This window comes from Symphalangus syndactylus, chromosome 4 (genome assembly GCF_028878055.3).
Source record: "Symphalangus syndactylus isolate Jambi chromosome 4, NHGRI_mSymSyn1-v2.1_pri, whole genome shotgun sequence".
In the NCBI taxonomy this organism is placed as follows: domain Eukaryota; kingdom Metazoa; phylum Chordata; class Mammalia; order Primates; family Hylobatidae; genus Symphalangus; species Symphalangus syndactylus.
The window spans coordinates 76,093,886-76,114,995 of NC_072426.2; the positions used below are offsets into that span (position 1 = coordinate 76,093,886).

Below are 21,110 nucleotides of genomic sequence, written 5' to 3' on the forward strand. Positions count from 1 at the left end.
TCCAGCCTGGGCAACAGAATGAGACTCTGCTTCAAAAAAAAAAAAAAAAAAAAAGAATGAGAATGATTCCAAAGTTTTTGACCTGAGCAAGTGGAAAAATGGAATTGCCATTAATTTAGATGACCAAGAGTGTCCGAATTTTTTCATGTAGCATTGACTATGTTTGTTTGTTTGCTCTGTTGCCCAGGCTGGAGTGCAGTTATGTAATCATGGCTCACTGTAGCCTCCACCTCCTGGGCTCAAACGATCCTCCCACCTCAGTCTCCCAAGTAGCTGGAACTACAGGCACACACCACCATGCCCAGCTAATTCTTTTATTTTTTAGTAGTGGCAAGGTCTTGTTATAGTGCCCGGGCTGGCCTCAAACTCTTGGTCTTAAGTGATCTGCCTGCCTCAGCCTCTAAAAGTGCTGGGATTACAGGTGTGAACCACTGCTCCTGGCCACATCATTTCTGAAAAAGTAATTTTCAGAAATTTTCCTTTCCTTTCATCCATATCTGATAATGGAAGCTAATAATGAGGAAGAATAAAACATTACATTAAGAATATTCTCCAGTGTTTGAAGCTACACATGGTTTCAACTATATGCATCTTTTAATCTGATTTTTTAAATGTATCCTATTCCCCAAATGAAAATAGACGTTTGCTTTTCATGACAACTGCAGAAAATGAAGTAAAATCTAAATCCCAGATCTTTCATTTAGTAATTGTCTGTCAGTATAAATGCAGATAGGCAGTAGTTTTCTATCTTGTATATTATTCCTTGGGGAATGACAGTTCTTTTTTATTCAGATCTAACTTCACATGGCAATAATACTGAAATACATTAAAAGCACACAGTCAGATATAATCTATTCAAAGAGGAAAGAAATACTTTTCTGAAATATTTTTTTTATTCAGAAGACTATAGTCTTATTTTTTGAGAGTAAAATATAACATAATAAGGCCGGGTGCTGTGGCTCACACCTGTAATTCCAGCACTTTGGGAGGCTGAGCCTGGAGGATCACCTGAAGTCAGGAGTTCTAGACCAGCCTGGCCAACATGGTGAAACCCCTGTCTCTACTGAAAATACAAAAAATTAGCCAGGCATGGTGACAGGCACCTGTAATCCCAGCTACTCAGGAGGCTTAGGCAGGAGAATCACTTGAACCAGAGAGGCGGAGGTTGCAGTGAGCTGAGATCATGCCACTGCACTCCAGCCTGGGTGACAGAGTGAGACTCTGTCTCAAAAAAACAAAAACATAATAGGACAATTCTTCAAATGATAAAGTGAACCTTGATGTACTTATACAGCTTTAGCTATGATTTTCACAAATACAAATAAACTATGCCAAATCCTAGGAGTCTATGTGGATTTATGTGTTGGTTATCTACAGCTGAATCATTATTTAATTAATTTATTTGCTCCTGCCCCTTCCCCAACTGATTATCATTATTATTAATTTGCCAAATGATTTTCACCTATGGATCGGAAAATTGTATTTATTACTGTCAGAGGCGTTTGAACCAGGCAACTCCATCTTGAGCAGGGGCTGGGTAAAATAAGGCTGAGACCTATTTTAGGAACTGCATTCTCAGGAGGGTAGGCATTCTAAGTCACAGCATGAGATAGGAGGTCAGCACAAGATACGGGTCACAAAGACCTTGCTATAAAACAGGCTATGGTAAAGAAGCTGGCCAAAACCCACCAAAACCAAGAAGACAACGAAAGTGACCTCTGGTTGTCCTCACTGCTCAGTATATGCTAATTATAATGCATTGGCATGCTAAAAAGACTCCCATCAGTGCCATGACAGTTTACAAATGCCATGGCAATGTCAGGAAGTTACCCTATATGGTCTACAAAGGGGAGGAACCCTTAGTTCTGGGAATTGCCCACCCCTTTCCTGGAAAACTCATGAATAATCCACCACTTGTTTAGCATATGATCAAGAAATAACTATAAAAATAGGCAACCAGCTGGGAGCGGTGGCTTACCACGCTGTAATCCCAGCACTCTGGGAGGCCAAGGTGGGCAGATCAACCAGCTGGGCGCGGTGGCTTACTGTGCTATAATCATAGCACTTTGGGAGGCTGAGGCGGGCAGATCACTTGAGGTCAGGAGTTCAAGACCAGCCCGGCCAACATGGTGAAACCCCATCTCTACTAAAAATACAAAAATTAGCCAGGTACTTGGGAGACTGAGACAGGAGAATCACTTAAACCCGGGAGGTTGCAGTGAGATGAGATTGTGCCACTGCACTCCAGCCTGGGCAACAGAGCGAGACTCCATCTCAAAAAAAAAAAAAAAAGGCAACCAGCAGCCCTTGGTGCTGCTCTGCCTATGTAGTAGCCATTCTTTTATTCCTTTGCGTTCTTAATAGACTTGCTTTCACTTTACTCTATGGACTTGCCCTGAGTTCTTTCTTGTGCTGGATCCAGGAACCCTCGCTTGGGGTCTGGATTGGGACCCCTTTCCAGTAACATTACCATTATACACATTATGTGTGAATTTCATGCATGAGTCACATTAATTATTGGTATAATATGCGTTTTTACTTTTAATTTTTATTGATTTTTAATTGATTTTTATTTTTTTGAGGCAGGGTCTCCAATGCCCAGAGTGCAGTGGTGTGATCCTAGCTCACTGCAGCCTTGATCTCTGGGGCTCAAGTGATTCTCCTACTTCAGCCTCCCCAGCAGCTGGGACTACAAGCACACACCACCATATCCAGCTACTTAAATTTTTTTTGTTTTGTAATAGAATGGGGTCTTGCTCTTGCCCAGACTGGCCTCAAATTCCTGGGCTCAAGCAATCCTCCTGCCTTGGCCTCCCAACGTGCTGGAATTACAGATTTGTCGAGCCAATGTGCCCAGCCTAATACGCAGTTTTATGTTTCAAATTTAATTCACTCATCAAACACTAAATATGCCCTTTGGACTAGATTTCTGGGGACAAACACCCAAAACCTCATTAATTATATCCCTTGCTAACTTTTTCTAGCTGGTCTTATCAGTCATTTGAGTACTTCCTCCACCCTTAGCCATTTGCTCAGTCCTGAGACCCCTGAGCCATCCTGTCCACCACGACATCAAAAGCACAAGGAAAGTGCCTGATTTAGCCCTGCACATGGGAATAGACTAGGTGGGCGCAGGGCTGAGCAGGGTGATCCCGGAGGCAAGAGGAGGGAAGAGCATTCTCAGTTAAGCAGAGGCCTTCCTGAACCTCTCCAAATTTTATTTCCACTAGAAGTATCTGGAAGTATTTTCTCTCGGTTTTTGTCTTATGTTTATATATATATATATATATTTTTTTTAGACAGAGTTTCGTTCCTGTTGCTCAGGCTGGAGTTGCAGTGGCGCAATCTCAGCTCACTGCAAACTCTGCCTCCCAGGTTCAAGAGATTCTCCTGCCTCAGCCTCCCGAGTAGCTGGGATTACAGGCATGCGCCACCACACTGGGCTAATTTTTTGTGTGTTTTTTTTGTTTGTTTTTTTAGTAGAGATATGGTTCACCATGTTGGCCAGGCTGGTCTTGAACTCCTGACCTCAGGTGATTTGTCCACCTCGGCCTACCAAAGTGCTGGGATTACAGGTGTGAGCCACCGCATCTGGCCTATGTTTATTTTTTTTAAAACCAAGTTTGCTCTTAGATATTCAATTTCCATGGTATTGGTTTAAAATAATTATCAGGCTGGGTGCAGTGGCTCATGCTTGTAATCCCACCACTTTGGGAGGCCGAGGTGGGCGAATCACCTGAGATCAGGAGTTCAAGACCAGCCTGGCCAACATGGTGAAACCCCTGTCTCTACTAAAAATACAAAAAGTTAGCCAGGCATGGTGGCGGGTGCCTGTGATTCCAGTTACTCGGGAGGCTGAGGAAGGAGAATCGCTTAAACCTGGGAGGCGGAGGTTGCAGTGAGCGCCACTGCACTCTAGCCTGAGGGACAATCTGAGATTCTGTCTCAAAAAAAAAAGATAAAATAAGTAAAATAATTATCAGCCTATTATGGATGCAGATACCCCACCTCCCATGGGAGCAGACCCTTGCATGTCTGAACCAACCGAGTTCCGAGAATTATACAGAGGCGGCACACTGGGTTGGTGAGGAGTATGAGCTTCGGAATAAAGCAGAGTTGAACTTCAGTCCCATCCTTGCTGCTCACCAGCTCCGTTACTTGCTGGACCTCCCAGTTCCTCATCTGCAAAATAGCAAACCCAATCACTAAGGTAAGGAAGCATCTGCCAACCCATAGTAGGTACATTAACATCAGATTATTGCCTCATAATGTCGTTTGGAGGACTGAATTGATACTTGCTCAAAAGTCTTGTAAACTGTAAAGTGCTATAGGAACTTTGTATTAGCAACTTATTTAGGCTGCTGGGAGGCCCTTGAGGTGGAAGAAGCTAGAAAAGGTAAATTGCTTTCTTCAGTCCCCAAGTACCTGGTTCACTGCCAAGAAACCACTCCCGAACTCAGGCTGCTAACCTGGGCTGCCGGCAGGAGGAAGCAGCCCCGGAATGGAGCCAAGCCAGAGCCAGAGAAACAGGTTCCTGCCTTCTCCGCTGACAGCCTGAGGCTCATGCTCTAATCTGCAAAAATGGCAGAAGTCACTGTAGTGTCGTAGAACCGAACTGGGGTTGGCTTCCTGGTGTGGTTAGACCAGATATTTATACTGACATTGGTAGTGGGAGAAAGCAACGTGTTTATTTGTAGGGAGCCAAGTGAGGAGGAAAGGGAGTCCCCACCTTTTTGATGGCTTGTAGATAAGGATTTTTTTTCCCCTTTTTTTTTGTTTTGTTTTGAGACAGAGTCTCACGCTGTCACCCAGGCTGGAGTGCAGTAGCATGATCTCGGCTCACTGCAACCTCCGCCTCCCAGGCTCAAGCAATTCTCCTGCCTCAGCCTCCTGAGTAGCTGGGATTACAGGAGCCCACCACCACGCCCAGCTAATTTTTGTATTTTTAGTAGAGACGGAGTGTCATCATGTTGGCCAGGCTGGTCTCGAACTTCCGGGCTCAAGTGATCCACCCGCCTCAGCCTCCTAAAGTGCTGGGGTTCCAGGTGTCCACTGCCGCTCTGGCCTAAAGTGGCTTTTAAGAAAAGTTGCCACCTAGAGTATGGCATGTTCCACACCTTGGCATTTGGCTCTTTGCTCCCCTGGCTCCACTGGAAGCTCAGCAAGCTCACAGGTTCTCTCCCACACCCTGACTCAGGTCCCACGTCCATTTCCTCAGGGGTCCAGAGAAAGTCCTCATCCCTGGGCCTCCCCAGGACCCCAGGGACACTACACAGGGAAGACACATTGGAGACAATAGCCATGGAAGTCACAGGGTCCTCAACAGTGACATCAATTATATAAGGTTTGATGGCCTCACTTTCTCACTATAAAGCAAAGAATGCTGCCCATCTGGCAGCCAGGGAAAGTTCTGGAGTCGGGAACCCAGCCATCCCATGGTGCTGCCTTGGTTTTTGACTTGGAGACTCACTGGGGCTCGGGGGAAAGCCAGCCTGGAGCTGCCTCCTCTTCCTTTGCTTTGACAGTGATTGGATGCCCCCATCACCCAGTTGGCCTCACCCATACTGGGCCCACTGCAGTCCAGGCCTGTGCCACCAGCCTCCTTCCAGACTCCCCCTCCACCAGCGGGTGACAAACTGAATGTCCCAGAGGAGCCAGTATGTGCTCCAAAGGAAGGCCGCATGGTTGTTTCCTACCTCCAGTGCAACAACCAGACTAGAAGAAGCATCTTTTGTGTTGATTCACACCTGTCCCCACTAACCTACTTATCAGAAAGTGCTCTCAAAGCCACAGAGCACTACCCAAATATAAAGTGGCATTTTGATTGCTGTGGCCAAACTGCTGGCATCCAAATGAGTTTTTCTGCAGGATTTCACAATCTTTCTCCTCCAAAAGCATGTGATTTTAGAGAGCACAAGGTGTGTACTTATTTTAAAATGCAGGAAATTAAAACGATTTTATTTTTGGAATTTCACAATAGCCCTTGGAATAATTCAAGACACCTGGGGGTGTCCTAAAATCGGGGCTGGGAATCATGGATTTAACCACTTCAAAATTAGCATAAATAGGGTTGGGTACCCAGGGGGACTTGAAAATCTAGTTCGAATTTTTTTTCAGCACTCTATGTCTATAAACTAGCCTGGGCAAGGAAAGGTGGGGTAAGGAAAAAGAGAAGAGGACTGAAGATTTGGTAAACATAATTCTCTCCTCTGGTCAGCGTCTCTGGGAACATTATTTTTTCCAGTTAGTCATGAGGTTTTTTAAAAATTTAGTTTAGGCCAGGCACAGTGGCTTATGTCTGTAATCCCAGCACTTTGGGAGGCCAAGGCGGGTGGATCACCTGAGGTCAGGAGTTCAAGACCAGCCTACCCAACATAGTGAAACCCCGTCTCTACTAAAAATACAAAAATTTGCCAGGCATGGTGGTGCATGCCTGTAGTCCCAGCTACTCGGAGGCTGAGGCACAAGAGTCACTTGAATCCAGGAGGCGGAGGTTGCAGTGAGCTGAGATCATGCCACTGCACTCCAGCCTGGGTGACAGAGCGAGTCTCTGTCTTAAAAAATAAAAGCAAAGACAAAAAATTTAGTTTAGGCCAGGTAGGGTGGCTCACACCTGTAATTCCAGCGCTTTGGGAGGCCGAGGTGGGTGGATCACTTGAGGCCAGGAGTTCAAGACCAGCCAGGCCAACATGGTGAAACCCTGTCTCTACTAAAAATATCAACAACTAGCTGGGCGTGGTGGCGCACGCCTGTAATCCCAGCTACTCAGGAGGCTGAGGCACTAAATCACCTGAACCTGGGAGGCAGAGGTTGCAGTGAGCCGAGATCATGCCACTGCACTCCAGCCTGGATGACAGAGCAAGACTATGTCTCAAAATAAATAAATAGGCTGGGCGCGGTGGCTCATGCTTGTAATCCCAGCACTTTGGGAGGCCGAGGGGGGAGGATCACGAGGTCAGGAGATCGAGACCACGGTGAAACCCCATCTCTACTAAAAATACAAAAAATTAGCCGGGCGTGGTGGCGGGCGCCTGTAGTCCCAGCTACTCGGAGAGGCTGAGGCAGGAGAATGGCGTGAACCCGGGAGGCGGAGCTTGCAGTGAGCCAAGATTGCGCCACTGCACTCCAGCCTGGGTGACAGAGCCAGACTCTGTCTCAAAAATATATATATATAAATAAAAATAAATAAATAAATACATAAATAATTCAATTTATTTTTATAGAGATGGGGTCTTACTATGTTGCCCAGGCAGGTCCTGAACTCATGGCCTCAAGCAATCCTCCTGCCTTGGCTTCCTAAGGAGCTAGGATTACAGGGGTGAGCCACTGCTCCCAGCCCATCATTAGCATGAGGAGGAGCTTCTGTTTTCTCCTTTCCCTCTTAGCCACTAGAGGTACCCATGGGTGCAGTGCTTCTTTATCTTGTCTAACCCTCAAAGCTGTGCTTGTCCAGCTCGCCAGGATGAACCCTGCTGCCATAACCCAGCCACCATGAGTCATCAATCTGATGAAGTGCACAGAACCTAGGGGAAGAGGAGAGACCCACTTACACCCAGGGGAAGGGATGATGCCCGTTTATACCCAGGTCTCCTGTTAGTGAGCTTTCTTTTAGCTCTCTTTCTTTTTTTCATTTTTTTAGACTGACTCTCGCTCTGTTGCCCAGACTGGAGGGCAGTGGCACGATCTTGGCTCACTGCAACCTCTGCCTCCTGGGTTCAAGCGATTCTCCTGCCTCAGCCTCCTGAGTAGCTGGGATTACAGGCACGCACCACCACGCCCAGCTAATTTTTGTATTTTTAGTAGAGACGGGGTTATACTGTATTGGCCAGGCTGGTCTCGAACTCCTGACATCATGATCTCCCTGCCTCGGCCTCCCAAAGTGCTGCGATTACAAGCATGAGCCGCTGCGTCCCACCTTTCTTTTTTATTCTTGTCTTGATATTACTTCTTCAAGGATTCTACACTGCATAGTATCAGGACACACTTTCAAGGGTCAGGCGTGGTCTCTAGATTCTCCCTCTCCTCAGTCCTGTCCGATTTCCCAAGGCACTCCCAGAGGCACAGCCAGGCACTCCCGGAGGCAGCCTCATGTAGGGTGAGGGCTCAGGCCTTCCCAGCCTCACTCCCTGGATGGTGGTGGAAGTGGCCAGCTGCTGATGCCTCTCAGGAGCCCTTTCTGGCTGTGTGTGCAGTGAGTCCAGGCCTGACTGACAGCCTCTGAGCTCTGGCTGCCCACCTGGCACCTGGGTCCCTGACCACACCAGGATACAGTGCTCATTCTGCACTGGAGTGCGAGGCAGCTGGGGAAAAGGGGCACAGTGGCTGGACACAGCAGCATGCACCTGTAGTCCCAGCTACTCGAGAGGCTGAAGGAGGAGGATCATGAGTTTGAACCCAGCCTGGACAGTATGGCAAGACCCCATTTCCAAAAGAGGCATCTTCGCCTGCCTCTCCTCTTAGCCATTTTCTTTTTCTTTCTTTTATTTTTATTTATTTATTTATTTTTTGAGACAGGGTCTTGCGGTCACCCTGGCTGTAGTGCAGTGGCTCAGTCACAGTTCACTGCAGCCTCAACCTCCTGAGCTCAAGGGATCCCCTGCCTCAGCCTCCCGAGTAGCTAGGACTACAGGCATGCACCACCATGACCAGCTAATTTTTAAAAAAATCTTTGTAGAGAGGGAGTCTCGCTATATTGCCCAGACTGGTCTCAAACTCCTGGGTTCAAACGATCCTCCTGCCTCAGCCTCCCAAAGTGCTGGGATTATAGGCTGAGCCGCCACACTCAGCCCAATCTGTCTCTTTCTTCAGAAAGTGGTTTTTATAATTTGCAGCAATGTTTTCACTATGGAAGCTCTTTTCCCCTACCATGCATTTCCAAAAGTGAATTTCAACAGAAAAAAACACAACGTACATCAGTCACCAATGTGCCCAGGGTCTAATTTGTGAATAAAAGAGTAACTGGACTGAGGTCAGGCCCTGTGTGTATTTGGGGTGTGGTGGGGGCTGCTCTCTCTGCTGAGTGCCAGAGGGAGGATAGTTAGCAAGTCAATGAGGAGAAAAGGAACTCATGCCTTTCCACTCTGGGACAGTGAAAGTGAATATGGACTTGACACTGTGTGGTGTCCCCATTGATCAGTGATCTTTATTTTTTCATATTTATTTATTTATTTATTTTTGAGACGGAGTTTGCTCTTGTCTTCCAGGCTCGACTGCAATAGCATGATCTTGGCTCACTGCAACCTCTGCCTCCCAGGTTCAAGCAATTCTCTTGCCTCAGCCTCCTCAGTAGCTAGGATTCAGGCACACGTCACCACACCTGGCTAATTTTTGTATTTTTAGTGGAGACGGGGTTTCACCATGTTGGACCAGGCTGGTCTTGAACTCCTGACCTCAGGTGATCCGCCCACCTCGGCCTCCCAAAGTGCTGGGATTACAAGCGTGAGCCACTGCGCCCAGCCGATCAGTGATCTTTATACTATTAAACAAACAAAAAAAAAAACTGTGAACCTCAAAAGTTAATTAAATGTGAAGTTGTTCTGGAAAGTTCTCCTTTGCCCTGCAGATTCTATTAAAAGCATTTCTGGCCGAGCATGGTGGCTCATACCTGTAATCCCCGCACTTTGGGAGGTCAAGGTGGGTGGATCACTTGAGGTCAGGCGTTTAAAACCAGCCTGGCCAACATGGTGAAACCCCGTCTCTGCTAAAAATACAAAAATTAGCCAGGTGTGGTGGTGTGCGCCTGTAATCCCAGCTACTCCATAGGCTGAAGCAGGAGAGTTGCTTGAACCTGGGACACAGAGGTTGCAGTGAGCTGAGATCGCGCCACTGCACTCCAGCCTGGGTGACAGAGCGAGAGCCCATCTCAAAAAAAAAAAAAAAAAAATTCCTTGCAGTTCCTCCTGGGCTTCCACTCTGTGTTCTGTGATCTGCCATCCAGCTGACATGGAAGCCAGACATGCCCAAGGGAGCCCTGGCTGCCTGTGGCCAGTTCACTCCAGTGTGTCCATTTTCACAGATAACACAGACCCCTGCTGGGCTGATGCTGCCCTTTAGAGCTCTGTGTGACAAATGGTCCTTTCTTCCTACCCCTTTTCTGTTCCTTTGCTCTCCAGGGCTGGTTCATCGCAGAGATTCTCACACCAAACACAAAGCTTTAGATTAGGCAGGTTGTAAAAAAAATTATATATATATATATATACATATATAAAATATGCATACATATGTATGTGTGTGTGTATCTACCTATCTATCTATCTATCTATCTATATATATATATATATTTTTTTTTTTTAGCTGCAAAACTGCTATAAACATGCCACTAAGTGTATGCAACTTCTGCCTTCCTTCATGGCCACCTCTCCCTGAGGTGAATCTCAGCCAGCTCTCTGACCAAAGACTCAGTGTAATTTCAGAGGACTGCTGTTAGGATCATCAAGTTTCAAATGTTGATACAGATCTGGATCTTCAGGGCCCTTGGGAAAGGGGAAGTGAGGGGTATGAGCTTGTGAGAAGGCCTTGGGGAAGAAGGCACCAGCTTTCCAAGGGCCTTTCTTTCCTAATTAAAGACATAGCTCCCTGCCTACCCTCTACTTAAGTGCGGCAAACGAGATGGCTTCTTTGCAGCCCTTAGACTAAAGGAGTAAGAGGAAAACCAAAGCTTCCGAGAATGTTCCACCTACCCCTCATGAAAATGGCAATGCATCCTATTGCTTGACAATGCTAGAAGCTGGCTCTATTTAAAGATCACAAAGCCTTTTTCTTTTTTATGCTTTTTTCTTTTTTTGAGACGGAGTTTCGCTCTTGTCACCCAGGCTGGAGTGCAGTGGCGCGATCTCAGCTCACTGCAACCTCCACCTCCCAGATTCAGGCAATTCTCCTGCCTCAGCCTCCTGAGTAGCGGGGATTACAGGTGTGCACCACCATGCCTGGCTAATTTTTATATTTTTAGTAGAGACGGGGTTTCACCGTGTTGTCCAGGCTGGTCTCGAACTCCTGACCTCAAGCGATCTGCCCTCCTTGACCTCCCAAAGTGCTGGGATTACAGGCATGAGCCACTACACTCAGCTTTTTAAATTCTTTTTATCAAAGTAATATGCATACATAGCCCAGGCTGGAGTGTAGTGGCAAAATCATAGCTCATTGCAGCCTTGAACTCCTGGGCTAAAGTGATCCTCCCACTTCAGCCTCTTGAGTGTCTAGGACTACAGGCATGCAACACCACACCCCGCTAATGTTTTTGTTTTTTGTAGATACAGAATCTCACTATATTGCCCAGGCTGGTCTTGAACTCCTGGCCTCAAGCAATTGTCTCACCCTAGCCTCCCAAAGTGCTGGGATTACAGGCATGAGCCACCACGCTGCATAAAATTCTATTGAATAGTTCCACATAATGTAAAGCCACTTTCCCAACAGAGCATTTAAAATCACTTCCATTCCCAGCATCTCTCACCACTAACGGATGGATTTGGGGGGTGGGTTTCACCTATCACCTGGACCTTTGTCCCTCGTTGATTTGGAACTGAGTGGGGAGGGAGGCAGCATGAGAGGCCTGCGTTTTGCAGGTGTGGGTTGTGGTGTGCAGGCTGGCCTGCCGCTGATGGCTGGGGCAGTGGCCATCTGGCACAGCGGTCCCTGGTTTTGGTAGTGGCTGCCACTCCCTTGGTGGCCATTTCTGAGTGCACTTAGGAACCTGTGTGGAAGCACAGCCTAGAGTCTCCCTCTTCAGGTCTCCCCATGAGTCCTGCAGCTGCAGATATTTCATTTTTTCTTTTCTTTTTCTTTTTTTTTGTTTTTTTGTTTTGTTTTTTGAGATGGAGTCTTGCTCTGTCACCCAGGCTGGAGTGCAATGGCGCTATCTTGGCTCACTGCAACCCCCGTCTCTCGAGTTCAAGCGATTCTCCTGTCTCAGCCTTTCAAGTAGCTGAGATTACAGGCACATGCTCCCACACCCAGCTAATTTTTGTATTTTAGTAGAGATGGGGTTTCACCGAGTTGCCCAGGCTGGACTTGAACTCCTGAGCTCAGGCAATCCACTTGCCTCGGCCTCCCAAAGTGCTAGGATTACAGGCGTAAACCACCACACCTGGCGATATTTCTTAATAAACTCATGTCTTGCTGAGTGTGGTGGCTCATGCCTATAATCTCAGCACTTTGGGAGGCCAAGGCAGGAGGATCGCTTGAGGTCAGGAGTTCAAGACCAGCCTGAGCAACATAAGAAGACCCTATGTCTGTTTTAAAAAATTTAAAAATAAATAAATAAATAAACTTGTCTTGGCGCTCGAGACCAGCCTAGGCAACATAGCCAGTCCCCCATTTCTACAAAAAATAAGAAAATTAGCTGGGTGCAGGGGCACATGCCTGTAGTGCCAGCTACTTGGGAGGCAGAGGTGGGAGGATCGCTTGAGCCCAGGAGTTTGAGGCTGCAGTGAGCTATGATTGTACCACAGCACTCCAGGATGAGTGACAGGGGCACACCCGTCTCTAAAATTAAATAAATAAATAATAAACTCCTGTCTTTTTTTTTTTTTTTTTTTTTTTTTTTTTTGAGACAGAGTCTTGCTCTGTCGCACAGGCTGGAGTGCAATGGCGCAATGTCAGCTCACTGCAACCTCCACCTCCTGGGTTCAAGCGATTCTCCTGGGTCAGCCTCCTGACTAGCTGGGATTATAGGCGCGTGCCACTACAGCCGGCTAACTTTTGTATTTTTAATAGAGACAGGGTTTCGCCATGTTGGCCAGGCTGGTCTCAAACTCCTGACCTCAAATGATCTGCCCGCCTCAGCAGGTGAGGAGAGTTGACGTGAATTTCAGGAACACAGCCCGGGGCCAGGGCCATAGAGGGATGAGTGTTCGGCCTCCAGCTCCTCACACAGAGCTATCCTGCCCCAAACCACCCAGGGCATTGTTTGCTGCCAGCTCCTGCCTCTGGAAAATATTTTTTTTTTTAGATAGAGTCTTGCTCTGTTGCCCAGGCTGGAGTGCAGTGGTGTGATCTTGGCTCACTGTAACTTCCACCTCCCAGGTTCAAGCAATTCTCCTGCCTTAGCCTCCCAGGTAGCTGGGATGACAGGCGGGCACCACCAGGACCAGCTAATTTTTGTATTTTTAGTAGAGTCAGGGTTTTACCATGTTGGCCAAGCTTTGATCCACCCACCTCAGCCTCCCAAAGTGCTGGGATTACAGGCATGAGCCACCGCGTCCAACCTGCCTGTGGGCATTTTGTCTTTCTCCCTCTGTCCCCACTCTCACATCCCACCTCACATGCACAGAACCTATTCCCTCCACCCTTCTTCTGTGCTTATTCTTGGAAAAAGACACAACAAACCCATGCACACTCATGCTGGTGATTAAGACTGTTACCTGCTCCCCAGCAAAGCTTATGCTGTGGTCCCAGTTACAGAGGCCTATGGAAATCCAGCTTCTTGTGCATACTTTTCTGATTTTTGTCTGTTAAAAACCAACCAGTGTGTGTTAAAATATTTTGTTCATGGGCAGGCTCTGGCCCACAAGACAGGGGAAAACGCCATGTGACAACAGAAGGTGGGAGAGACCTGTCAGAAGCCAAGAAATGCCAAAGATGACCAGCAAACCACCAGAAGTTAGGCTGAGTCAAGGAAAGGTTTTCCTCTGCAGGCTTCAGAGGGAGGACGACTCTGCCAACACCTTGATTTTGGACTCCTGAGCTCCAGAACCAGGAGACAATAGATTTCTGTGGCTTTAAGCCATTCAGTTGGTGGTGTTTTGTCACGGCAGACCAGCAAACAAACACAGATTTGATACTTTATGTCCTCTGGCTGAAGGTCAGACTTTAAGAAGACACAGGGAGGCAGCTTTGTGTGCCATCTTGGAGGCCACCAGCTGGCAGGATGGCCCCATTCACATGGCCCGTCTTGCAAGGGGGTCCCAGGGCATTTAGGTCATTGAGTGAGTGTGTGCTCCCAGCAGCCAGCAGGGCATCTGGCATCACAAAGAGATCCAGAAGTGAGTTTGAGTTCTGTTTTCTCAGATGCCACAGCTCTCTTTAAGGACTCTGGCCCAGACTCTATTGGGGACTGACCTGCTGAGCCAGAATAAAAGTGCAGAAAGTGCACCCCAAACGCTGCCTCCCCCGAGCAGAGAAAGCCCATGGAGAGGTTGCTGGCTGGGACTCTGCCTGGCTGCACATGGACTCCTGCCTTCAGAATTGGCTTGGGGCTTTTGATAACAGGATTTCAAGGAGAGTGTCTGGGTTTATGGAAGTAGGGCCTCTAGACAGATAGCGGCTGCTGCTTCTTCTTTTAAAAAAAAAATTCCTCTCTGAGCTAGATTCTAACATCAAGTCAGCAGGCAGAACCATTTTAAGAGGACAGGGCACGGTGGCTCACACGTGTAATCCCAGCACTTTGGGAGCCCGAGGCAGGTGGATCACTTGAGGTCAGGAGTTCGAGACCAGCCTGGCCAACATGGTGAAACTCCCATCTCCACTAAAAATACAAAAATTAGCGGGGCATGGTGGCGTGTGCCTGTAATCCTAGCTACTTGGGAGGCTGAGGCAGGAGAATCGCTTGAACCCGGGAGGCAGAGGTTGCAGCGAGCCGAGATCACGACACTGCACTCTGGCCTGGGCGACAGAGCGAAACTCCATCTAAAACAAAACAAAACAAAACAGGACAGGACAGATCTGCTGAGAGCTAGGGTCACAGGATCTAGAACCCGAGCAGGGTCTCAGGTTGCACAGAATCAGGAATCAGGCTGAATTATTCCTCAGAGTGGACACAGAAGAAACCCAGGGGGAAACCAAGTATGGATGTGTGGCTAAAGAGGGAGCAAGGCAGCCCCAGCGGAGCTGCGTGGGCGGATCCCAGGTGCAGGCAGAGCAGCAGCCGCAGGACTCAGAGGTTAGGTGGGCTCTGGAAGTGGGTGCCAGGCAGGGCGAGGCCCCGTGCGCAGTAGAGAGTGCCAGTCAAAGCAAGAGCACTGGGGACTTGTCCCTACGGGGAGTTCTCATGTTGTGGCCGAAGGGTGGAGAGTTGGGCTAAAGAAGCAAGCTCAGGCCAGATTGGGCACAGTGGCTCACACTTGTAATTTCAGTACTTTGGGAGGTTGAGGTGGGAGGATCACTTGAGGCCAAGAGTTCAAGAGCAGCCTGGGCAACAGAGAAAGACCTTGATTCTAGAAGAAATTTTAAAAATAATAAGGCCAGGCACGGTGGCTCACACTTGTAATCCCAGCACTTTGGGAGGCTGAGGCGGGCGGATCATGAGGTCAGGAGATCGAGACCACGGTGAAACCCCGTCTCTACTAAAAATACAAAAAAAATTATCAGGGCGTGGTGGCGGGCGCCTGTAGTCACAGCTACTCGGGGAGGCTGAGGCAGGAGAATGGCGTGAACCCCAGGAGGCGGAGCTTGCAGTGAGCCAAGATTGCGCCACTGCACTCCAGCCTGGGCGACAGAGAGATACTCCATCTCAAAAAAAAAAGTAAAAATAATAATAATTAGCCAGGCGTGGTAGTGTGCACCTGTAGTCCCAGCTACTCCGGAGGTTGATGGGAGGATTGCTTGAGCCAGGAGTTAGAGGCTGCAGTGAGCTATGATCATGCCACTGAATTTGAGACTGGGCAGCAGAGTGAGATCATCTCTAAAAAATAAAAATAATAAAAAATAATAAGAAAATAAAGAAGCAGGCTCAGGCCAGAGAACAAGAGGAACAGACCTCTTGTCTCCTCTGCATGACTGAAGAGGATTCTGCTCATGTCTTTCACAGGCAGAGTGGCTGAGTAAATAGATACAGGGTGCCCAGGGCACTGAGAATGCGGGTCCATGCATCTGGTTATCCTGCGTCTTGCCTTTGCCCATGGAGCTTTCAGTTGTGGCCTCCGGTAACATGCACATTGGAAAGCTCACCTCTGACTTCAAGGCCACTGCCATGGTGGATGGCACCTACAGGAAGGTAAGGCTGTTGGACTACAGAGGGAAGCACATAGTCCTCTTTTTCCATCCTCTGGACTTCACTTTTTTTGTTTTTTAAACAAAGTCTGGCTCTGTTGCCCAAGCTGGAGTGCAGTGGCTCGATCTCGGCTAACTGCAACCTCTGCCTCCTGGGTTGAAGCGATTCTCTTGCCTCAGCCTCCCAAGTAGCTGGGACTACAAGCACGTGCCACCCTGCCTGCTAATTTTGTATTTGTAGTAGAGATGGGATTTCACCATGTTGGCCAGGTCAGTCTTGAACTCCTGACCTCAGGTGATTTGCCAGCCTCAGCCTCCCAAAGTACTGGGATTACAGGTGTGAGCCACTGAGCCTTGGACTTCACTTTCGTGTGCCCCCACAGAGATCATCGCATTCAGCGACCATGCTGAGGGCTTCCGAAAGCTGCAAAGTGCTGGGGACCTCGGTGGGCTCAGTTTACCCACCTGGCTTGGATCAACATCCCCCGGAAGGAGGGAGGCCTTGAGTCCATGGACTGCCCTCTGCTTGCTGACGTGACCTGAAGTTGTCTGAGAATTACGGCGTGCTGAAAACAGATGAGGGCATTGTTTGCAGGGGCCTCTTTTTTTTTTGAGACAGAGTGGCCCAGGCTGGAGTGCAATGGCGTGATCTCGGCTCACTGCAACCTTCGCCTCTCCGGTTCAAGTAATTCCCCTGCCTCAGCCTCTCGAGTAGCTGGGATTACAGGTATGCACCACCAAGCCCAGCTAATTTTTTTGTATTTTTAGTATAGACGGGGTTTCACCATGTCAGTCAGGCTGGTCTCGAACTCCCGACCTCAGGTGATCCGCCTGCCTCGGCCTCCCAAAGTGCTGGGATTACAGCTGTGAGCCACCACACCTGGCCTGCAGGGGCCTCTTTATCATCCATGGCAAGGATGACCTTCCCCAGATCGCTGTTAATGATTGGCCTGTGGGATGCTTTTTGCATGAGGCCCTGAGGCTGGTCCAGGCCTTCCAGTACACAGATGAGCACCCGGAAATTTGTCCTGCTGGCTGGAAGCCTGGCAGTGACATGATCAAGCCCAGCATGAATGACAGCAAGGAATATTTCTGCAAACACAACTAGGCTGGCTGGTGGATCGTGAGCTTGTGCCCCTACAATGGGTGCCCTGTGTTGACCCAGGAAAGGCCAGATCTGCCCCTCTAAACTGTACAGTCTGGGACCCTGGAGAGCTAGGTCAAGGCCTTCTCATGTCTCCAACTGGGAGCAGGTGAATAGTGACGCCCTCCTGCAAACCCACCCAGCTGCACACAGGCCTAGAGATGACCAATAAAGTATTAGGGACAGAAAATAAATAAATAAATTAATTAATAAATTAATTAATTAAATATAGGACGCCCAGTTAAATCTGAATTTCAGATAAACAGTGAATAATTTATAATGTAAGTATGTGCAAATACTCCACGGGAGGCCCGAGCATGATGACTCGCATCTTGGCCGGGCGCGGTGGCTCATGCTTGTAATCCCAGCACTTTGGAAGGCCGAGGCGGGCGGATCAGAGGTCAGCAGATCGAGACCACGGTGAAACCCCGTCTCTACTAAAAATACAAAAAATTAGCCGGGCGTGGTGGCGGGCGCCTGTAGTCCCAGCTACTCGGAGAGGCTGAGGCAGGAGAATGGCGTGAACCTGGGAGGCGGAGCTTGCAGTGAGCCGAGATCGCACCACTGCACTCCAGCCTGGGCGACAGAGCAAGACTCTGTCTCAAAAAATAAAAATAAATAAAAAAGATGACTCGCATCTGTAATCCCAGCACTTTGGGAGGCTGAGGCAGAAGGATTGTTTGAGCCAAGGAGTTAGAGACCAGCCTGGGCAACATAGAAAGACCTTATATCTGAAAAAATTTAGAAATTAGCCAGGCATGGTGTTGTGCACCTGTAATTCCGGCTACATGAGAAGCTGAGGCGGGAGGATTGCTTGAGCCCAGGAGGTCGAGGCTGCAGTGAGTTGGGATTACACCACTGCACTCCAACCTGGGCAACAGAGTGAGGCCTTGTCTCAAAAAACAAAGGCAAAACAAATAAACAAACAAAAAAACTCGAATCAATCAAACCAACAAAAAAACAGATATTGCATGGGACATATTTATACACTAAAACAATAAATAATTCCAATGTATGTCCTAAAAATTGCATAGGACATACTTATACTAAAAAATTCTTCACTACCTGAAATTCTGATATATCTGGGTATCCTGCATTTTCATTTGCCAAATCTGGCAACCCTATCCCAGGCAACAAAGAAAGCACCTCGGCCGGGTGCAGTGGCTCACGCCTGCAATCCGTCTCAAAAAAAAAAATAGAAAGCACCTCTTTCAGCATCACATTTTGCATCGACACTCAATAAATATCCACATCAAGGAGGAAAAAAAAGCCACTGGGCTGCAGAGAAGAGCAGAGAAGAGCAGGGTTATTGGAACCAGCAGAAACATGGTAAATTAAGCTTCTCTTCCTGCTTCAAGCATTGAAGGTCATAGTGATGACAACTCTCTAGAAACTCAACCCAGAAGCTCCAGACCAAACCCGAGGAAGTCGCAGGAGTTTTCGACTTCTCTTATAATTACTACCCGAAGGCACCATATTGAATGCAGCTTGGGATGCCAGCAGCGTGGTTTGGGATGAGGCCCAGTGCAGTTTTTCCCAGAGCTATTATAGGGAAGTAGTCATGAAACAAGACGGATGTGCTATGGTTGAGAACTGCAGAGCTGACCCAAAATATTTCTAATGTGTGGAACTAGCTGGCAAGCGGAGAGCCTGAGAAAACAAAAAGAGCTGCTTGACTGCTTTGAAATGCCCAGATCCTCGAAGTGTGGCTTTTCCTCCGTGCTATTAGCTGTGTTCCAACAGGCAGAGAGCCAAGGGAAGAATTCCAGTGGGGGCCATCTTGGCAGGCGCACAGTTTGGCCTTGACAGCTTCATTTGGAGGGCAAGGCAGGGTGAGAAGGAGGGAGGGCCCGGGGGAATCGAGAGGCCAGAGAACAAGCCCTTACCTCTGTGGGGTGCCTCAGAGGGTCACCAACACTCACATGTCACTCGCTTCTTGCAAAGACTGCCTGAAACAGGTACTGTTTTCTCCATTTTACAGACGGGGAAAGTGATGTTTCCAAAGTTATCTAGTGGCTTAGAATTCAGACTCAACACTTTTGTTTTGTTTTGTTTGGTTGAGGGGGGAGGTCTTGCTATGTTGCCCAGGCTGGACTGGAACTCCTGGCCTCAAGCAATCCTCCCTCCTCAGCCTCCCAAAGTGCTGGGATTACAAATGTGAGCCACCACTCCCAGCCTCAAACCTTTTTTATTTATACTTTTTTATATTTATAATAAATATATTTATACTTTTTATTTTTTGCATAGGCAATACATTCACATGGTTCAAAACCCAAAATATACTTAGGGATATACTGGAAATCCTGTCTCCCTGGGCCGCAGCCTCCTGCCTCTCCTCTGCAGAAGCCTTTGATGTTTTTCATTTCTTATGTAACCTCCCAGAGATTTCCTTTCTTTTTTTTTGAGACAGAGTCTTGCTCTGTTGCCCAGGCTGGAGTGCAGTGGGCACAATCTCAGCTCGCTGCAACCTCTGTCTTTCAGGTTCAAGTGATTCTCCGGCCTCAGCCTCCCTAGAAGCTGGGATTACAGGCGCCTGACACCACGCCCAGCTAATTTTTTGTATTTTTATTAGAGACGGGATTTCACCATGTTGGCCAGATTGGTCTTGAACTCCTGACCTCAGGTGATCTGCCCACCTCGGCCTCCCAAAGTGCTGGGATTATAGGCATGAGCCACCACGCCCAGCCCAGAGAGATTTTATAAATACATATTTTTCTGCTTTTCTTTTTTTAGACAGATGATATTTACTATACACACTACTCTGCTATTCTCACTTCAATCAAGCTCTTTCAGTCTTGATCTAGTGCTCCATCTTTTATTATTATTACTATTATTATTTTAGAGACAGGGTCTCACTGTGTTGCCCAAGCTGGAGTGCAGCCATTTCTCTTACTGTCTCCTGTCTCTGAAGAGCAGGAGAAAGTAAAAGTTGAAAAACAATAGGGATGAAGTCAGTGGCAAGACCAGTCGGTGCCACTGATGACCCAGCCTGAGGTTAAAAGATTAACCGCCCCCCCACTCTAACCACATGTGCTCTCAATCCATCACGACCCTTTCACGTGGAACCCCTTAGAGTTCTAAGCCCTTAAAAGGGCCAGGAACTCTGTCTTCGGAGAGTTCTGCTCTTAAGACGCGAGTCTGCCAACGCTTCTGGCCAAATAAAAACCTCTTCCTTCTTCAATCTGGTGTCTGAGGAGTTTTGTCTGTGGCCCGTCCTGCTACATTTCTTGGTTCCCTGACCGGGAAGCGAGGTGATTAAGGGACAGTCGAGGCAGCCCCTCAGACTGCTTAGGACTGCCCTGTGGAACATCCCTGCAGGTGACTCCGACCAGCTCAAGCAAGGTGGATCCTGAGAGCGCTCCCGGGTAGGCAATTGCCCCGGTGGAACGCCTCCTCAGAGCAGTGCGTGGCAGACCCCCGCGGAGGATCAACGCAGTGGCTGAACACCGGGAAGGAAGTGGCACTTGGAGTCTGGACATCTGAAACTTGGTAAGACTGGTCTTTGGAACTTGCCCACTCCATCTGAGTGGAAGTGTGGCCTGATCACCCATGGCGTGCCTGTACCAGCACTTTGGTTCTTGTTTTTGACTTGACTTGAATTGCTTGATACTTGGTTTTGGTTTTGGTTTTGACCTGGCTTGGATTTCTGGATACTCCGATTTTTGGTTTTGATTCTGGTCTGATGTAAACTGAAAAAGTGTGTGTGTGCCCTTTTTACCCATTCTTTGTTCTGTGGTGTGCGTGTGGTGTGAGCGTGGTGTGTTGTCTTGAGGAAACATGGGTCAGACACAAAGTAAGCTGACTCCACAAAGAGCTATGTTGAAAAATTCCCAGGAAGGATTTAGTGGAGACTATGGGGTTATTATGACACCAGGGAAACTTAGAACTTTGTGTGAAATAGATTGGCCAGCATTAGAAGTGGGTTGGCCGTCAGAAGGAAGCCTGGACAGGTCCATTGTTTCTAAGGTGTGGCACAAGGTAACTGGTAAAGGATAGCTAGACCAGTTCCCATACATAGACACTTGGTTACAGCTGGTGCTAG

At 48.0% G+C, this 21,110-nt stretch overlaps 1 pseudogene; it reads left to right on the forward strand.

Moving 5' to 3' along the window:
- Positions 1 to 15,832: 15,832 nt before the first annotated feature.
- LOC129480101 (peroxiredoxin-2-like) lies at positions 15,833 to 17,032 on the forward strand (annotated as a pseudogene).
- The last annotated feature ends 4,078 nt before the right edge of the window (positions 17,033 to 21,110 follow it).